Source organism: Anser anser, assembly GCF_964211835.1.
Source record: "Anser anser genome assembly, chromosome: 7".
Lineage (NCBI taxonomy): Eukaryota > Metazoa > Chordata > Aves > Anseriformes > Anatidae > Anser > Anser anser.
The window spans coordinates 22,993,138-23,010,765 of NC_139727.1; the positions used below are offsets into that span (position 1 = coordinate 22,993,138).

General features: G+C 43.7%; 1 protein-coding gene across 5 annotated transcripts in view; it reads left to right on the forward strand.

Moving 5' to 3' along the window:
- The window catches only part of LOC310902209 (cardiac-enriched FHL2-interacting protein), a 113,003-nt gene that overhangs the window by 83,674 nt on the left and 11,701 nt on the right, over positions 1-17,628 (forward strand). For 3 of the 5 annotated variants that reach the window (XM_083843368.1, XM_083843369.1, XM_083843371.1), the window contains exon 1: positions 8,330-9,950. The exons of 1 other annotated variant lie outside the window; for it this stretch is intronic. The gene's annotated coding sequence lies outside the window, so the exon portion shown is untranslated. Of the gene's footprint in view, positions 1-8,329; positions 9,951-17,628 lie in introns of those variants that run through there. One more of the 5 variants, XM_083843367.1, reaches the window with a different exon arrangement.

Genomic DNA, 17,628 nt, shown 5'->3' on the forward strand with positions numbered 1-17,628 from the left:
GGGCTGAGCGTGATGAATTCCATCTGCTGAATTTCATCTTACCTTTACAGGATGTTTTGTGCTAGAGCTTTTCTCTCCTTCATATAACCAATTGTGAACCATCCGCACATTCAAATGCTGAAACAAGTGTTCTTGAGTGTCTCTGTCCCCTGAGGGTGAAATGCTGCAGTCCTGCCCCCCTCCCAGTAATAATAATACTAATATATTCTATTTATAGAGCTTCAAAGTTTCCCAAAGAGCCACCTTTGGGAAGGAACGTACCACCAGTTAGATACTGCACAGCAACCCTAGACAACAACTTAAGACAGATGAATGTATCCAGTTGAAGCTGAACATGAGATTTCATTTGGCAGAAGATAATTGCAAAAGTTATTAATTATTATTGTTGTTGTTTATGCAGCTCTAGACTCAAGAGCAATAGGCGCTTTCTAAATACTACCAGTAGGTAGACAAAAGCACAAAGACATTATGATCATACCACAGTAATTTGCAGAAGGCAGAATGTGCTAATAAAAATCCTCCCCCGGAGGTTTTCCCATCTAAGACTCAGCATAATCTGATGAATAGTCCATAATGCTGGAAGAGGAGAGAGCTGGCTTTTCTGTAGGTTCCCAGTGTAACCTTGAGCATATAATTTAGTTGTTCTGAATCTCAAAACAGGTCTACACAAACACGTCATAGCTGTTCAACTAAGGATGAGAAAATCATTCTGATACAAGTATTTGATATAAATCTCTATGTGTTTTGCAGAGTGATTTAATTGAAATTGACAGTTGTTGGGTGTGGCATTTTTGTTTTGTTTTGTTTTGTTTTGTTTTGTCTTAAGCTACAGGACCAGGTGTACTTGGAGCCTGGATTTAAAGATCATCTACTCTAAGTGCAAAATTAGGCACTTGCTTACTCTGGAGACCCCTAAGATACTTGATGTCTATTGTTAAAATCTCATGAATGGAGAAGAGACCTTACAAACTAATGTGACTCACATAGAGAACATAAGGACTGCATGGTTACAGATGAAGTATCTTGTGGAAACAGCTGAAGCATCTTGTGAGTCTGCAGATGTTTTTATATAGGCAACTATGAGAATTTAGTGACTATCATGTTTGGTATCGATGCCAACATAAATGACAGAGTGGTGAAATGTACAAACACAAATGTGAATCAGGACACTAGAATTAGCCAAAATATCTAAAATTAAAGAATGTAAAAATATAGTTCTTTAAATAATATTTATTTTTTACTCATTTCTATCTACACAACCATTTTATTGCTTTCTTCCTGTCTTCTGGTTTTAAATTACTAACATGGAACTTTTATATTTGTTTCTTCAATTGTTTTCCTATACGCTTGCACACTTTTAGATATGCAGTAATATATTTTTTTCTTCTGAGATGTTCCATACTTGTCATGATCAACTTGGCTGGAAAAAGACTAGCCCAAGGTTTCATTAGCATCCCTTCTGTGAGAACAGCACAAGCTTCATCTTTAAAGCAATAGGAAAATAGAGCATGTTCCAGCTCCCACCCAGGTCTCTAGAAGGGTTTCTCTTCATTGGAGCTGGCTCAGCCGTATACGCCAGGCAGCTTCTGCACTCAATATCAATTTCCAAAATATTCAGGTTCAGCATGTCAAATAAGCTGAAATGTCTGGGGAGCTGTTCTCCTTCAGCAGGGTTAGAATATTGAAATCAATGGGTTTGTGATCCCAAATGACATGGACACTTGAAAATGTCGTCAATGGAGACATCAAACTTTACCTCTTCACTTTGGCCTGCCTGCATACACAGCCATTCTGTTAATGGCTTGCAGATACACCCTGGATCTGAAAATTACTGCTGTATTTCGAAACAGCAATACTTTCTTGCAATAAAAATGCACTTTGAGCTTGCAGTGCTTAAATGCTTCAGTCTGTGCTTTACTTCGTGTGTAAACATTTCTGCTGAAATCAATGAGGATATCTGTATGAGTGAAGTTATGGATTTGCTTACAGCCCTGGTTCTGCAAACATGTTTAGTTTTGTTCACAGGGCCCCTGGTCTCTGCAGGAAGATAATTAATCACATACATGTTTGCAGGATTAGAACTTTCACCAGTAATCATTTTATTAATCTTTTTGCTGAAATTACCTTTGTAAAATTTAAAGGAAACTATTTGTGACTTTTTTTTTTTTAAGACAGTATTTAACTCTTTACTCCCATTATATTTTATTCAAATATTTGATAGCATACATTTTCTAATGAGTTTTGCAGACTACAACCCTTTAAAAAGTGCCTGAAGTCAGTGGTTTATATGATCATAATTCAAACCACGTGCCCTTTCCTTAATGGAAGGAGATTAAAGAAGTGTTCTTTTATTTGCATTCGTCAGTCTATTAACATCAGCCATTTTAGTTCATTTGGTACAGTGAATTTTAGTCCCAGGAACCACTTTAATGCTAACAGCAGTCTCTGATTACCTGGGACCCATCTGGGTAATCCTCATTAAGGGGTTGTGACATAATATTTGGGACTGGTGATTAGGGGGTTCTCTGATGCTGTCTATCTGCTCCACGTACCCCACCGGCCCTGTTCTCCAGGTTCAGCTACAGGGACGGGATGATGACCCATCCCCAGTTTTCAAGTCCACCCGAATTCCCAGACAGAGAGTGCCAAGGTCCTTGCAGCCAGGTCCAGGGCCGTGGCAGATGACCCAGGTGAGCAGCAGGCAGAGGAGCTGGTGTCTAAAGTGAGTCTCTACAACCGAGTTCCTCTTCTGATGGCTGCATTTCTGTTTTCTCGCTTTTCTGCAGCCGTCGCTTTCTGTTCCTTGTTTGGCTCCTTTCTTTGCAGTATTATTTAGCACTGTTCTGCAGAGAAAGCATGTTTGCTGTCTTTCAGAGCAGGTTTTTAGCTGTTCTTGGCCATTCTGTGTTTGCGTGAATTCCTCTCGCTAACCCTGATAATCTCATCAACACCATCTGTCAGTTTGTTAATCTTCCATTCAGGACATGCAGTGAAACCCTGAACAATTACACATGGGCTTTTTCTAAAAGGCTGGCTATGAAGTTCTAGTTCCCTCTCTCATGTTTCCTGTATTACTGAAAGCCAATTTTAGATTGCTCGCTCTCCTTTAGCAAAACTTGAAATCAAACCATTTCAGAGATACCATATTCTAATTCCTTGGATTACTGGAATGGGAAAAAGGTAAAAAGCTGTGCAGCTTTTCCCAGTTAGCTTGTGCACTCTAAGCTGCTAATGGGCTGGAAACAGGCTGGGCAATTGTGCCTGCTGTGGGTTGCATGCTAGCAGGGCCCCTTGTGCTGGCTCTGCAGCAACCTGTCCTGGCAGTGAGGGTGGGGTGGCAGCAGTCCCAGGCATAGAGGGAGGGGATGTAGGGAAGGCAAGGCACCCCGTCTTTTCTCAGGCCCAGTGGTTTTTAAAAGAGCCGTGGGCATCAATGGCATTGGCATGGTTTTTTTTGGTGTTTGTGTTCAGTGGACTGAAATCCTGCCATTAGGCAGCCCGAATACTTCTCATGCAATGAAATGTTACCAAGACCTGCAAAACTGAAATATTTTTAAAACTTTTTGTGGTTTCCAGTACTTCTTTTCTGGGGAGGGTTTTGGGCTTGGAACAGAGTTGGTTTGGGAAGGAGGCAATACAAACTGAAATTCCTTCCCTGTCCAGTTCACATGTGGATGAAATCTCTCTCCTATGCCAAGCTGGTTGTTCCATCACCGGTGCTCAAGCACAGAGCCACACAGACAGACTGTTTGCACCCTAATATTTTCTGAGCACATTCTGCAGTGCTCTGAGTTTTGGAGACCATGCAAATATGCTTTGAAACTTCACTGACTGCCGAGGAAGAAAATTCTCATATTTTCTTCTGCTGTGTTTCACTGTTTCCTCTTTCTGGCCCCCAGCAAGTGTATTCTGCAAACCACAAAATGAAAACCCCTGTAATTCAGGCAAACTCATGAGCCTGAAACAAGTAGTTCTGTTTTATCTTTCGTCTCTTGACTCCTCCCCACCCAGAGGTAAGCCTGCATCTGAACCGCAGCTGCACCGAGGCATAACACGGATCCTCATAAAATACGGGCACTCCCCAGAATCGGAGCTCAGGGGTTGTGGGGTGGTCAGCCCTGCAAGCCCCAAACCCAGCTCTCCCTTGCAAAGGAGCCTGGCAGAGTATAGTCAGTGGTCCAGTGGAAAATGCCAAAAAACATCCAAGCTGTTGTGTGAAATGCAAAGTACTTCGTGAAATCTGGGTGAGGTGGGGAGAGGGGCTGAAAAAAATCCCACTAGCTTGTCCACCTTGCCTGCGGGGGGGTGAGACAGTGCAAAGGGCTCTGAGAGCAGCCGTGTGACTCCTCCAAGTTGACTAGACTTCTAGCTGGTTGGGCTCTCATATGATTCCCTAAAAATAGCAGCTTATGTTTCCCATCATTGCCGTCCAGCTATTTTAATTAGCCTGTGGTCTCTGGTTTTTGCTTTGTGATGTGTAAATAGGAAATATTTACGCTAGGCCAGTAACTCCACATTCCTCCCACCTCTTTTCTTAACTCAGAGGGATTAGAGCTATGTTTATAAAATGCCTAATGCATTTGTCTGAACATCTCTAAATATCACTGGCTTTTCCGTAATGTTTTTTTTTCAGAGGACTGATTTTTAGATCACTCACGCTATTCACAGGTATGTTTTCCCTCATCTGACAAGTGTGATCATTCCTCAACCTTTAGCTGAAAATCTGCTCTGGTGCCCATCCTGGGACAGGCTGAAACTCTTCCAAACTGCAAAGGGCTCTCAGTTCCTGCTGATTTCACTGACAACTCCCGATGGCTCAGAAAGGCAAGATTTCCAAGTGACCTTGGTGCCCAGAGAGCAGATAGGTACCTGATGCGTCTTTTGGCTATTTTAGATTGACCCAGGTAGTACAGTGCTTTGCTGTGACCCTTATTTGCAGGTTAATTTAACCATCTTCTGATGTTTAGCATTTCCTGTAGTAGGTTTCTGTTCTGCTACATGTGTCTCCTGCTCTTGGCAGAGCGTTTAGTATGAAACAGCTGCGCAAAAACATCTTTTTGGGGTTCTGCAGATACGATCAATGTATGTGACACCACTGTCTCTTACTGCCAAGAGCAAAACTTTGCTCCTGACTGCAGAGTCAGTTTAATTTGGGGGAAATAGATAGGATGTGGTTGTGACTGACATCCTTGCCAAAACTGTGACTGCGGCTCGTTTCGCTAGAGTCCTTCAAGTGCAAGTTCTGTCCCTAAAAGCCATAAGAGGGCTGCTGAGCCCCGGTCTGCAGCCACAGCCAGGAATCTCCCAGAGCTTTCGGTTGGGAGTTCAGGGCTGGAATCCAGGAGAGCCATCTCTGAGTCAGCTGAGGCTGGGTGATACTGGCAGCAGCAGAGAGAGAGAGCAGATCAGGCCGTAGAGATTCTTCTAAAATTGAGTTTAAGGTCATAGTTGTAGAGCTTAAAAGATAGATGGTGGTGGAAACAATGTCTGCCAGGGATCTCAAATGCAGTCAAAGCTGAGATGTAGTAAGTTTTGTTGGTTTCAGGAGAAGTCTGATTTGAGGGAAAAATTATAGCTTTTTGTTTGTGGGAAAATAATCTCTCAGTACTTTTAGAGGTAGGTTAAAAATGATTTTGATACTGTATTATATTAAAAAATGTATTGTAAAATTATGAATTGTAAAATCAAGGAAATACTTCTTTTTCTTGATTCATGCTGAAATTTTTTCCAGAGCTTCCTTTTGCAGAGAATTTTTAGTTTGCCAGGCTTCGTTCCAAGCTGCAGTGAGGGCAGATAGAGAAAGCTCCAAGTACTTCATAAATCTGAATTTCTCTCCTTGTCAGAGCTCTAGGAGTCCCCAGAGCTAAGACTGATAAAACCCAGCTGCTGGCAAGGTTTGAACACGGAGGAGTAGTCCTGAAGAATGGCTGTGGATGAGCCCTGCACCTGCCTCATTGCCCAAATTCTGCACAGAGTGAGGATAAACAGCCCTTCTAGCAAGGTGGAGAAATGGCTACAAGGGAAGAGGCTGCAGGATGGTTCGCTTCTGTCCTCACCTCCATCTGCTCTGCTGGGTTTGTCAGGACAGAAGGTGGTTTGAACCTCAATGTGGATTGAGGCTGGATGCAGCACAGAGGACCACAATGAGATCTCTTTGTCATTTCCCATGATACAAGGTGCAGCACAGCCTGTATAGGCTAACAGGAGGTGCTGAGCAGAAAATGCTTCTTTAATCTGGTTTCTTTCTGTGTGAGAAAATTCCTATAGTGAGGCACCTTCTTCCCTCAGGACCCTCAGGCCTTTGCTGCCTCCTGCAGTCAGGGAAGGGGGGTGGTGCTGGTCTGACCAGACCTTTTGCACAAAATCCAGCTGCTGGAGGAAGCAGTGGTGCTTTCCTGTTTAGGAGAAAATGTGCAGATGCTCAGGCAAGTCCAATGCCTCCTACAGGAGACTACAAAGCTGAAGACTTCAACTTCCATCAGGCATTCTATCTCCTCCAGCAAGGTATGAAATTCAGAGATTGCAAGAGGAGGAACAAATTGAGCACCCCCTCCCCAGAAACTGTATTTCCATCATCAGGGGAGGTATGCATTCAGATCAGCTTGAGCATGGAAGGGTTTGGGTCCAGGCTGCTGACATGCTGCAGGCATGGGACAGAATTTGGCAGACACTTCCCCATCCAGACATGTCTCATGGAGGTGGACCCCCTTACTGGTAATCAACCCCAAGGGCTTGGGCTGTCCCAAGGAGGCAGGTGGAACAGTGCCTGGTTTCCACCGTGACTCCTTGCTCAGTACTGCAATGCTGCATTTCTCCAGGGCAAAAACAGACACGTAGGTGCTAGCAGCACCCCTGGAGAAATGCAGGCTTGCAAGTCTTCAGGCAGAGCACAGCAATACCTGCCTGCAAGCCTGGCGGTCAACATGTGGAGCAGGTGACAGTGTTGTCCTGCAGTGGGACGTGTTCTAGTCCCTGGTTCACCACTTCTGTCAAGTGTGTTCAGCTGATCTGCCCCTGGGGCTTCTCTGGCCAGCCCATGCTCTGCTCTTGTCTGTCCAGTGCCCCCAGACCAAGTTATTACACTGACTGTGGCAGCCCTCAACAAATCATTCAGTCTGTGGCTGCGAGGTAAGGACTGAACCTGTATTGCTCTGCTGGGCAAAAAGGGCTGTAAGCAAACAACTGAAAGCTCAGTATAGTGCCATTGCTCAGGTGGGTTATTAAGTGGGCCCCTTGTTTGTTAATTCCAAGAGAAATAGAAACCATTTACTTTCTACAACCAAGGCAGTTTTATGCTTGCATTTTCCTAGTCTAGGGTGGCATGCTTTCATTTCTGTTTATAATCAGTTCCACTTTCTGGTTTCCATGTACCAGGGACTTTTTGCATGTGGTCGGTACCTCGACCCATCAGGGTCTGTGTACTGCTTCTCTGGGACTTGCAGCTAAGGTAAAAAAGGAAAAACCTGGCTCTCTGAGCATGGCAGAACTCCCTTTATTTCCCTGGAAAAAGTGTTAATGGGTGGGACACAACTCAGAAAATCCTGAAAAATGTTTCTCTTGCATAAGGCTTTCATGTCTGTACTCTCAGCCTTGCCAAGTATACCAAGTTTCAAATCTGTGTGTCTGTGTGTGAAAGATGGAGTTCATTATACTTACATACATTCATTTTCCATTGATATATTTGTGTTAATTGCATATTCTTTTCATATAAATTTAGAATTTCAGTCCAAATAGCTGTCTACAAAAGTTCATTGCGATATCTTATTGCTCTACACTCACTGAGAGGAAGCAGCAGGAATTTTTGCTTTCTAACTTTCCTGGGAGCAGGGTAACAACATCTATGTGCCACTGGGTTGTGTTTGCTGTGTGCTATTCAGTAATTTTCCCCAGAAGTGGTTTTATTTTAATGGCAGGCCATCTGATCCCAGAGTCTCATCTGAGCACTGAATTTGCAAATATATGTATTTATTATCGTCATATTTGAACAAGTGTAACGCCTGTCCCAAGATTCAAGCCCATTCAAAGCTGGAGTCTGAAAAGCACATTCATCATTCTGGGTAGCACTAACTCCAGCTGCTTTCCTGTGAGAGGCCTCTTTTGGCTTTTCCAAGCAACCAGCCACCCTTCTGCACAAGCAGCTCCAATCAATTTCCATGGGGGTCTTTTTAGTTGTGCCTCAGCCTCTAAGCAGTTCACAAGTTCACGGGCTTACAGAAACCCGGGCTATACCTGCCTCTCTTCATAGACAGCAGGGATGGGTTTATTTTTAGCAATAGTATTCCAGAAATACATTCCACCCCTCTTCAGAAATGTGTGGGAGAGACAGGCACACGTATACAGACGGTTCTGCCTAGATTCGTGTCAGTGAGTGCCCGAAAACTGCTTTTCCACTGCCTGTTGTCATCCCAAACCCCATGTTTTTGCAGTTCTCTCAGATGGCTCAGCTCAAAGGTGCTGTGATGCATGCATTCACCAGATCTCAGTGTGTAAGTGCTGTCATGGTGCAGGGCATAAGGAGCTGTTGGAGCGTGCAGTTTGGGACCAGAACTTAACAGAAGTGCCCTGATGTTTGGCAATGCATGTGTTTGGTTTAGGATGAATTAGGAGAAGCAGAGCAGCACCAAAAGCATAGACCAGGAGTCCAGGAGAGCGGGCTTTGCAACATTTTCCTGCCGGGATACATGGGGGGAGCAATACACCTCTCCCAGGTGAGGAAATCAAAGCTGAAGGCTGCTGCAGGGAAGGCAGGCCATTGCCCCTCCAAGGGTAGGTGGGCTCACACTGCTCCTGGGTCACAGGGAGTTGCTGGTCATCCCAAGCCTGCCGGATCCTGGAGAATCTCAGGCAGCAGATTTGGCGTAGTTGTCGCCTTGCCCATGCTGTAGCAATGTAATTAGCAGCTCTTTTTAAAATGCAAATGAGCACTGGGTTCACATGGAGCCCTGTTCTGCCATAGAAGCAGGAGCTGGGCCATAATCACAGGAGGTTCTTCATTTTGCTGCGGGCTGTGGCTCAAGTCCAGGGTGATGTTGAGCCCCAGGAGAGCCCCACGACTTCAGTAAGGAGCTCTGTGCCCTCAGCAGGGCACGGGGGGCAATCCATTGTTTATATCTGCTGTACAAAAGCTTAGCTCGCCGACTTCACGGCATATTTCCCCTATTATTCAATATCCTACTGCAGTTTGCCAAATGAAACCCAATGCTGGCATGTGCCTCCCAGGAGGGCTGCTGATGTTGTTTGCTTTGGAAGGAGGGTGGAATGGGGTCCTTACTCTAAGAACACTGGACACATTTGTCCAGCCCTGATGATGAAATGAGCTATTTATGAGAAGGCACTGGTAGGACAGTAATGTGTTACTCATGTCCATACTTCTTGTACGGTATTTTTAATGGTGACCTTCATAAACATTTTGACGCCCACCTGGAGACACAAAAATGCGGTGCTTTCAAGCTTGAATCACTGGCAGCAGCAAGCCGATCGCACGCCATTACTTTCTGTATTAGTTATCTCTGAAGCATTACCACTGGCGAATCTGAATGTAAAAATAGCTGATGACTGTTTGTTTCATCTGTCTGTTACTTGACACCGCATGGTTATTCCAATACGTATGTTTGCCTCTTCCCCACCATGATCTCCGTTTGGCTTCCCCTTGCCTGATAACTATTTAAATACATTTTACTAACTTTGGATTCCTTGCTCACTGCACTTCACCTGGCTGGGCAGGTCTGTGAGGGCTCAAGGGTTAGCTCCTCCACTTTTATTTTTCGCTTATTTATTTTTCAGCGACTGTTCCTATTAAGATAACCATGTTCAGAAGAAGAGTCTGAAACACGTAAATAATGGGAAGTGCTAATAGTAAGCAGACTGCTGTAAAATGTGCTGGGGCTTTGACTTAAAGGAAGAAAGCACAGCACTGTACTGCCCCTGATCAGGAAGCTGGAGCACCAAAGGTAAGGGGGAGGCATATGGGCATTTTTAAAACCTGGAAATGGTGACGAATGACGGTGTCTGAGCGTGTGAATGTGTAATTGATCCGATGAGAAAAATCAAACAGCATTTTTATATTTTTCTTCAGAGATGAGAGGTGGAAAGTCCTTTCATTTTGTCCAGCTCTTTTCTGCTCTCAGAAATGCAGGATAGCCTCTAAAAGTCTGTGTATGGAAAGAGACATACATATAGAACTGTATGCAGTGATTACTGTTTATAACACAACTGTTTGGTAAAGGGGGATGATTTTTGTTTTAAAAGACCACTAAATTGCTATGAAGCTCCATTTAATTGTCCCGCACATTGTGCTGTAAGCAACTTTAAGCAAATATACATTGATTTTATTTTCCAGATGATTACTGCCTAGAGATAAGATACTCCTACAAACTTTAGTGATTTGTGTAGGAGTTTGAAGGCATTTTTATTTCTTTTTTTTTTTTTTTTTGAACAAATAGGAAGAGAACAGTTTAAATATTTTATAGGCAGCAATTAGTATGCTATAGAGCCTGGAAAAGTAAAATACTTCAAATACCTAGGCAGTGCTAAGAGGTCACTATAAATGACTGTGACTATGACTTGTATCCAATTTTAATCACTGGAAAATTTCTTAAATGGCATAAGCTTTTCTGAGTCCAGTTGTTGCAGAACTTCTTAATCTGCCATCCTAAGGAACTACGTGTTGTTAGCCTAGCGCAGAACTCAGCAGCAAAATGACAGAAATAATTGAAATAGAGCTTGAGAATCCAAATCACTTATGCTTTTTTTTTTTTTTTTTAATGGTCTGTGAACAGGCAATCCAATTAGCTCTGAACAGGGACAAGCATTCTAGCACCAGGCCAAAGCAGCCGACTGAGGCTGACTTTATAACAGCTGTTGTTTAGAGGGTCCCTTGCTGGTGTCCTGCAGTTGCTGGGGGGGAAGCGGGAGGGAAGAAGTGAGAAGAGATAAGAAGGAGAAATAAGCTTTCTGGTCAGGATCAAAGCCCATGGCTCTTTTCCTCCAGTTCTGCAGAGAACTGACCATGTAAAAAGCAAATGTCCTCGGTTAATTGCTTAGAGATTAAGACTTGTGGAAAATACTAACAAATTAAAGATTCGTAGTATCTAGGGGGCCCAAAACACCTAAATCTCTGTCCTTCTGTGCATGTCACTGGAAGGGCTTTTAAATTACATGCATATTCACAAGTTACTTAACAAAACAGTTGTAACAGGCAATCACCTATGTACTTGAAGGCCTCAGCCAGGTGGAGGCATGCAGGTGTAACTGTGTCACTGCAACACAAAGCAAAAGCACATGGAAATTTCACTCTGTAGCCTCTTAATCCCATCTGCTTCTCTGAAATGTTTGTCTCGTCTATGCTTGCATTACTAGAGCTGTGCAAAAGGCAAAGGAAAATGCAAATCCCTCCAAGAAAAAAAGCCAACTAACCTTATGACCCAGGCTGGGAGAAATAACACTCCTCTGCATCAATCTTTCATTTCTTTAGTCAAGCTGATTTTACACACACACACAAAGTTGCTGGCAGAGGGAAAATCTGCAAGTGATTTTTTTAGCTGTAGGCTTGGCTGTGCTAGCTTGCATGCAGCCGGGGAGGCAGGGCACACACAGCCTTGTCCACCATAAGCAAGTGGGTGAGTTCGTTGCTTTCAGAGCTAGCATGCATCACTTGAGGTAGGGTCTCGTTTTGGGACCTGCGGTCTCTGAGCCAGCTGACAGGTGTGTGGTGAAGAGGAGCGTAGTGCGGGCGCATGTGTGCACTGGTACAGAAGCTTCAGCTTCACATTGGAGAGAATGTCGTGCCTCTTGATAAAGCCCATATAAGATTTTGGGTGGGTCAGTGGCTGCCGATACATATCAGTAGGTATATGTGTGTGTGTGCACATACTGAGCTTGGTGATTTGTCGTTATGTTGCTGCTTGCCAGGCTTTTATGTCTTTCAAGTGTGTATGATCAGAGAGTGCTGCTGAGACTCCTGTCTCTTGGCAGCCCCAGGGAAACTGAGGCAGTACTGAATCCATGTGCACAACCCTTCTCTAGGAGCAAGGTCTCCCTAACCCTGACCAAATGATCCTCTTTGGACAGGCATAGAAAACAGATATTTAATTATAGTCTTGGGTTTCCTTATCATCCATCTTCTGTGCTTGCAAATAATGATATACACAAAGGCATTAGCTAGTAATGATTAATCTAAGTCATCTAGTAACAGTCAGACCAACCTTCCTATGAGCCAGTCAGGTCAAATAGTGATGCATATTTATTTTCAGTCTCTCACCTAGATACATCGCAATAGTTTCAGGGGTGCTTTCCCTGTTGCTTACACACACTGTCTGAAGCTGTTTTGGGAACTGTGACAGGGCTATGACAGAGCCAGGTACCCAAAGGCCACCTAACTCATACTTTCCACTTGAAAAAGATAGAGATGAAAATCCCTGCAAGTTTGGGGAGTGTCTCTGAAAGAAGTGTGTGTGGTTAACGTTTGGATACACCTTACCACGCAGTCAGCAGTATCTGGCAGCTGACAGCTACTGCAGATCCTCAGTCTCAGATACGCCTCTGTCACCGTTAGCTGGGTCAGACATAAGCTGCTGCACCTTAACGTCGGCTTCGTTTGCCTTTCAGCTTCATTACAGACCCTTGTACAATTCTGCACCCTTCTGACGGCTTCTGCTCTGTTGAGGTGTATTTCAGGTGTGATGACAACATCACTGAGGTTGCTGAGGGAGTGAGGGGGCTACCCTGGGCTACCCTGCATCAAGCCAACCATTGGCCTCTCTCTTAGGGAACAAGGGTGGATTCTGCTTCAAACTCTTGTTGTTTTCTTTTCTTTTTCTCTCTTTTGTGTATATCATTTACAGGATAATCACAAGAAACATCTTAGTATATGCATTAACTGTAAAATAATGAGGAAGTACCTTAGGGACACACCATTAAACCACAGCAATGAATCAATGCCTGAATAGGAATAGGGAGTCTTCGTTTCCCAGGAAAATAAACGAACCCCTGTTTCACATTGAAGCGGAAACTGGAAGGAGCTTCCATCTTTTTCAGGAGGAGACATTGGCTGGCTTTTGCTGCTGAAAAGAAGGAAAATAGCGTGGCCTTCTGGGATAATACATGGGGCACAGGTGGGTGGGCTCCCTCCTGTGCTCTCAAAGTCTTCCCCTAGGTGGATAGCTGTCCCATAGCCAGCTTCCAGGTGGCAGGCACAGGTAAGGGAGGCCACAGCTTTTGTCCTTAAGCTGGAATGCCTCTGATACCATCACAAATGGTTGAGGTGCAGTTTGTCATTGCAGGAAAAATGTTAAGCATAGGGATGGCTCTGTGCTGAAGTCATACACTCTGGCCTATCTAGAAGCATGTATTATCCTGCTTGCCACGTGTCTTGCTCAAGAACTGAGCTCTCTTGACTACATTTGAAAGCTGCAGCAAGGTGTAAGTAAGAAATCTCTCTTTTCCTGTAGCCTGAGCTGGAAAACCTTGAAAACAAAAGCTTCCACTTTCTTTTCCCTGCTCTGGTGCATATCCCTATCTGCTGGCCTGATGTTCACCATCTGAGCTCTTGGGGTCTGATTCTGTATGTAGGGATGTTACTAGAGCAGAGCTCAGACAGCCTGGAAATTCAGGGTCTTTCCTAAAATCTCTTTCTCTAGACTCATATTGCATCATGCTGGATATTGTTAACAGATTGTATTAATGAAGTCCTGGCCCTGCCTTAATTTTCTGTAAATCTAGCAAAGGTTCACTTGAGCTGATGAATTCATTCTGGTGCAAATCTGGAGTAAATAAAATTAAATTTGGGTTTGGCTTTAATGTCCTTAGGCAGCTCACAGGGTATGAACATCATCCTTTGCTTCATGGGTGTGTGAAGATAATAAAACAGGGTATGTGAATTCTTGCCATCCAGTTATGGACAGTTTATTCAGTGACTTGCACCCTGTCATCCAAAAGGACTGCCTTAGCTGCAAGTCAAGGGAGACTGGCCATGGGTAGCAAGGCTCACAGTGCAGCTGGCAAGCACTGTGCCTGCCGCAGGCTGCCACGTGCTGACATGCTCCTCAATGCCTTGTTGTGTCCCCTCTGATCTCCTGTTGCATGTTTAGGTGTGTCGTCCATAATGTGTGTTTCTCTGGGGTACTACTAGTTGCACTGGACTCTGGGGACAATGTGTTGCATATTGTTTTAGATTAACTCTTGAAACTGTTTTGGATTAACTCTTGAAACTATTTAGGCTATAAACCCTGATGTCTGTTTTGAATTAGAAGTTTTATTTTGTAAAAGTCTGTAAAGTTCTGTGTCTCATAAGATCTTTAGGAAGTTCTGCATCTTTCCAAAGTCAAGACTGATGTATCTGGAAGTGTTCTTTGGTAACATAGGCCAGGTATTTCAGGATATTGCATGTCCCTAAATCCTCTGGAATTCAGTGGGTCATAAAACCACTTAGAACTTGAAACAATTTTGAACCTACAAATGGCTTGATTTTTTTAAATAAAAAATAAAGTCAGCAAAATCCCTGTCCAAACACTGCAAATAACCAGAATATATAAAAGAAAGGAGTAGGTGAGACCACCAGTAAAAGAATAATACTTGTTTTCTGCAAGCCTTATTTCCTGAGCATCCTGTGTGAGTGGGTGTGGGTCAGACTCTTCTTGTCAAGAGGCTTAAACCGTCTAAGTGTAAACTTGTCAGTGCAGATGGTATCGGTGTGCTGGAGCTGAGGGGAGGGCCAGCATAAGTGGGGGGTGGTTTCAGGTTCCCCAGCCCAGAGAGAGAAGTGCAGCATGGCTGGATGCAAGCTGCAGATTTCTTTGTGTAGGTCACAGAGGAGAATACACCTGGTTCCCTCTTGTGTCTAGCACACTTGCTGGTATCATTAGACTTTTCTCATGGGTAGGGCTGGGACTGTCCAGCACACTCCTTTACAAGATAACCAGGCCATTGCGTTTGTTCTCTTGTCCCTGTTTCTAATTCCCTTCCTCCCTGTCCTCTCCTGTCTCTAGCCGTTGCAATGCTGCAGCACTCTGTAACTCTCCCTCTGCTATGGAAAAATCTCCTTTCCTACACTCAGAAAGTAAAAACAAGCTTTCATCTTCTAAGACACACTTGAGACTAAATGAAAGGAGGTGAATACCTATCTCATTAGCCAAAATCCTGTCAGTGCTCTGTGGAGGGACTGTACCAATGCAATGTCAGTCATCACCTCAAACTGGTGAGGAAGGTTTGAGTCTTCTCAGAAAGAGATAGAGGTGTCAGGAACCTGAGGAGAAGCTGAGGGCTTTACAGTAAGTCAGTCACCTGCAAATCTGCATGGATTTCGCTATATAATATAATACCAAACTACATCACCGTACTCAGCTGAAGAGTTTTACAGCATAAAGCTTCCTCCTTGCTCCTGCAGAGTCTTGCGGTAAAGTACCACACTGCACGAAGGGCAATGCGAAGACATTTTTTACCTTAACTGCTGAAGGTTAAGCTTCTCTTGTGGGATTCAGAAAACATAGATTAGGTTCCCTGGCTAACCACAGATGCTTTAATTGAACTTGGACAAATCAGTTGGTTGAGGCAGGGTCTTTGCTACTGATGTGTAAATGAGACATAAATCCTGCTTGCAGCAGGAGAATTTGTATGGATAAATAGCCATGAGGTGTACATGTACCATATTACTGGGGAGCTGTATAAATATCTCAGCGTATAATGACTGACCTAGTTACAGACAGTGGCCTTTTCCACTCAGACATTTAATGCCAAGAAATGCACTGTTTGGGTTCAGTTGCTTAAATGTCACTTGTCTGTGCTAAGTTCAAGTCATGGGAGAAGCATCATGCCTTTGCCTTGTGATTCTTGCAGAGTTGTGCTGTTTGTCAAGTGCTACACCTGCTTGTTGCCTCTGTTAGTCATGTACTATGTGCCTTTGACTTCCCCCCATCCTTTCTGTGTGTTACTGACTCTACAAAGGCAGTGGGTAGGGATCAGGCAACGGAAGAAGTGAGCAGGAGTGGCAAGGAAGCCTCAGTCCAAACACGACCCTTTCTGAGAGACATCTCCTTCTTCCAGACTTGACAGGACTCTTGGCAGGATGGGGCATTTGGAGGACATTGGGAAAGGCAGTCCGGAGAGCAGCTGGAAATAACTGTTGGGTCTTTGCCATTGAACCAGAAAGGGAAAGGTAGAGAGACTGGCCATGATTCTCCATGGCTGTTGCAAGGAGTCTCTGTTCCTTCCATTTTTCTTCACATGAGGTCTTCATCTCCCAGTGGCTGAAGGTTTGCGGTCTGAACAGAAGAGGTAAGCATTCCAGCTGGGGCCTGGAAGAGGTTCCCTCTGGGGATAGGACACAGAGCAGGATACATAACACATGGTCCTCAGCTACATATATTCCTTCTTTACATTCACGCTTCTACTAGATTGTAGTGACTATCCATTCTTATACTAGGTTGCGGTTGTGAATCTGATGAGCCTCTAGTTCCAGCTCCCATAATAACAAACGCACCAGCTTGAAAAGAGCTCACTGGGAGAAAAAAAAAACTGTTTTTCTTCAGAAAAATATGTTTTGATTAAACGAAGAAAATCACAATCATATCCATTTTAACAATATTTCCTCTAGAAATGTAATTGGAATAGATTTTTATGATCATCTGGAATATTTAGTTACGAAAACTTCAAAACAAGATCACACTCTCTATTACAACACCATCAGAGTATTGTTTGATGCAGAACTTAAAATGAATAGTTTCAGTTAATGTGGAATAACACCTGCTATCTCTGAGTTTGTGGCAGTAATAATAGACTATTTTAACTAGTAACGTATATATTACATGTTATTTTTCATGGCCTGTAAGGTAAAATAATAAAATTATCTGAAATTAAAAGATATTGTAAAAATCTGTGAAATTTGTAGTTAAAGTTCTCTTCAGAATCTTATTCTATGTGAAATTTCTAAGACAATCTAAATGAGAGCATTCTCCCATCACACACAGGCACATGCACACAAACACACAAGCAAACACATTTCCAGATGCTAATATTGTCCACAAGGTGGCAATTCAGAGTGCCAGCCATCTCTGCTGGTGCAGTCTGGGATTGAACAATGTCTGCCACACCACTCTTAGGTCTAGATAGTCTAGTTATAATTGCAGAAAGATCAAAATCACTGTGTCACAAATGCACTGCTATTGTCAGTGGTGAGGGAAGCCAGCTAGAAAATCAGCATTGCCCAGAGGACATGATTTGGTGGCCTAGCCATGTGGTGTAGCCATGTAGGTTCCAAGTCCCATTCCTTCTCATGTTGGTCTGAATGCCACACGGGGGTGAGGTTTGTCTCTGCAGAGATGTTGGATTTCTCTTTACTGTGGCTACAGTTACTCATGTAGCCTTCTGGACAATGCACCGGTGTCGGCTTAGGAAGTAGATGTATTTTGAGTCACCAATTCTGTTCTCAGTTATTCTACTGACGTCAGTAACATGACTCTAGATTTATACCAGTGTAACTGAGAACACAAGTTGGCTCAAAGTCAAGAACAGTGTCTCCTCTTCTCTGGCCCAGGACAAGCTGTTCAAGACACAATTGCTGGGCCAGATCCACAAGGGGAATGGACCCCGGTCTACACTGATGTGGTCCAGACACACAGTTCCCTCACCTTGCTG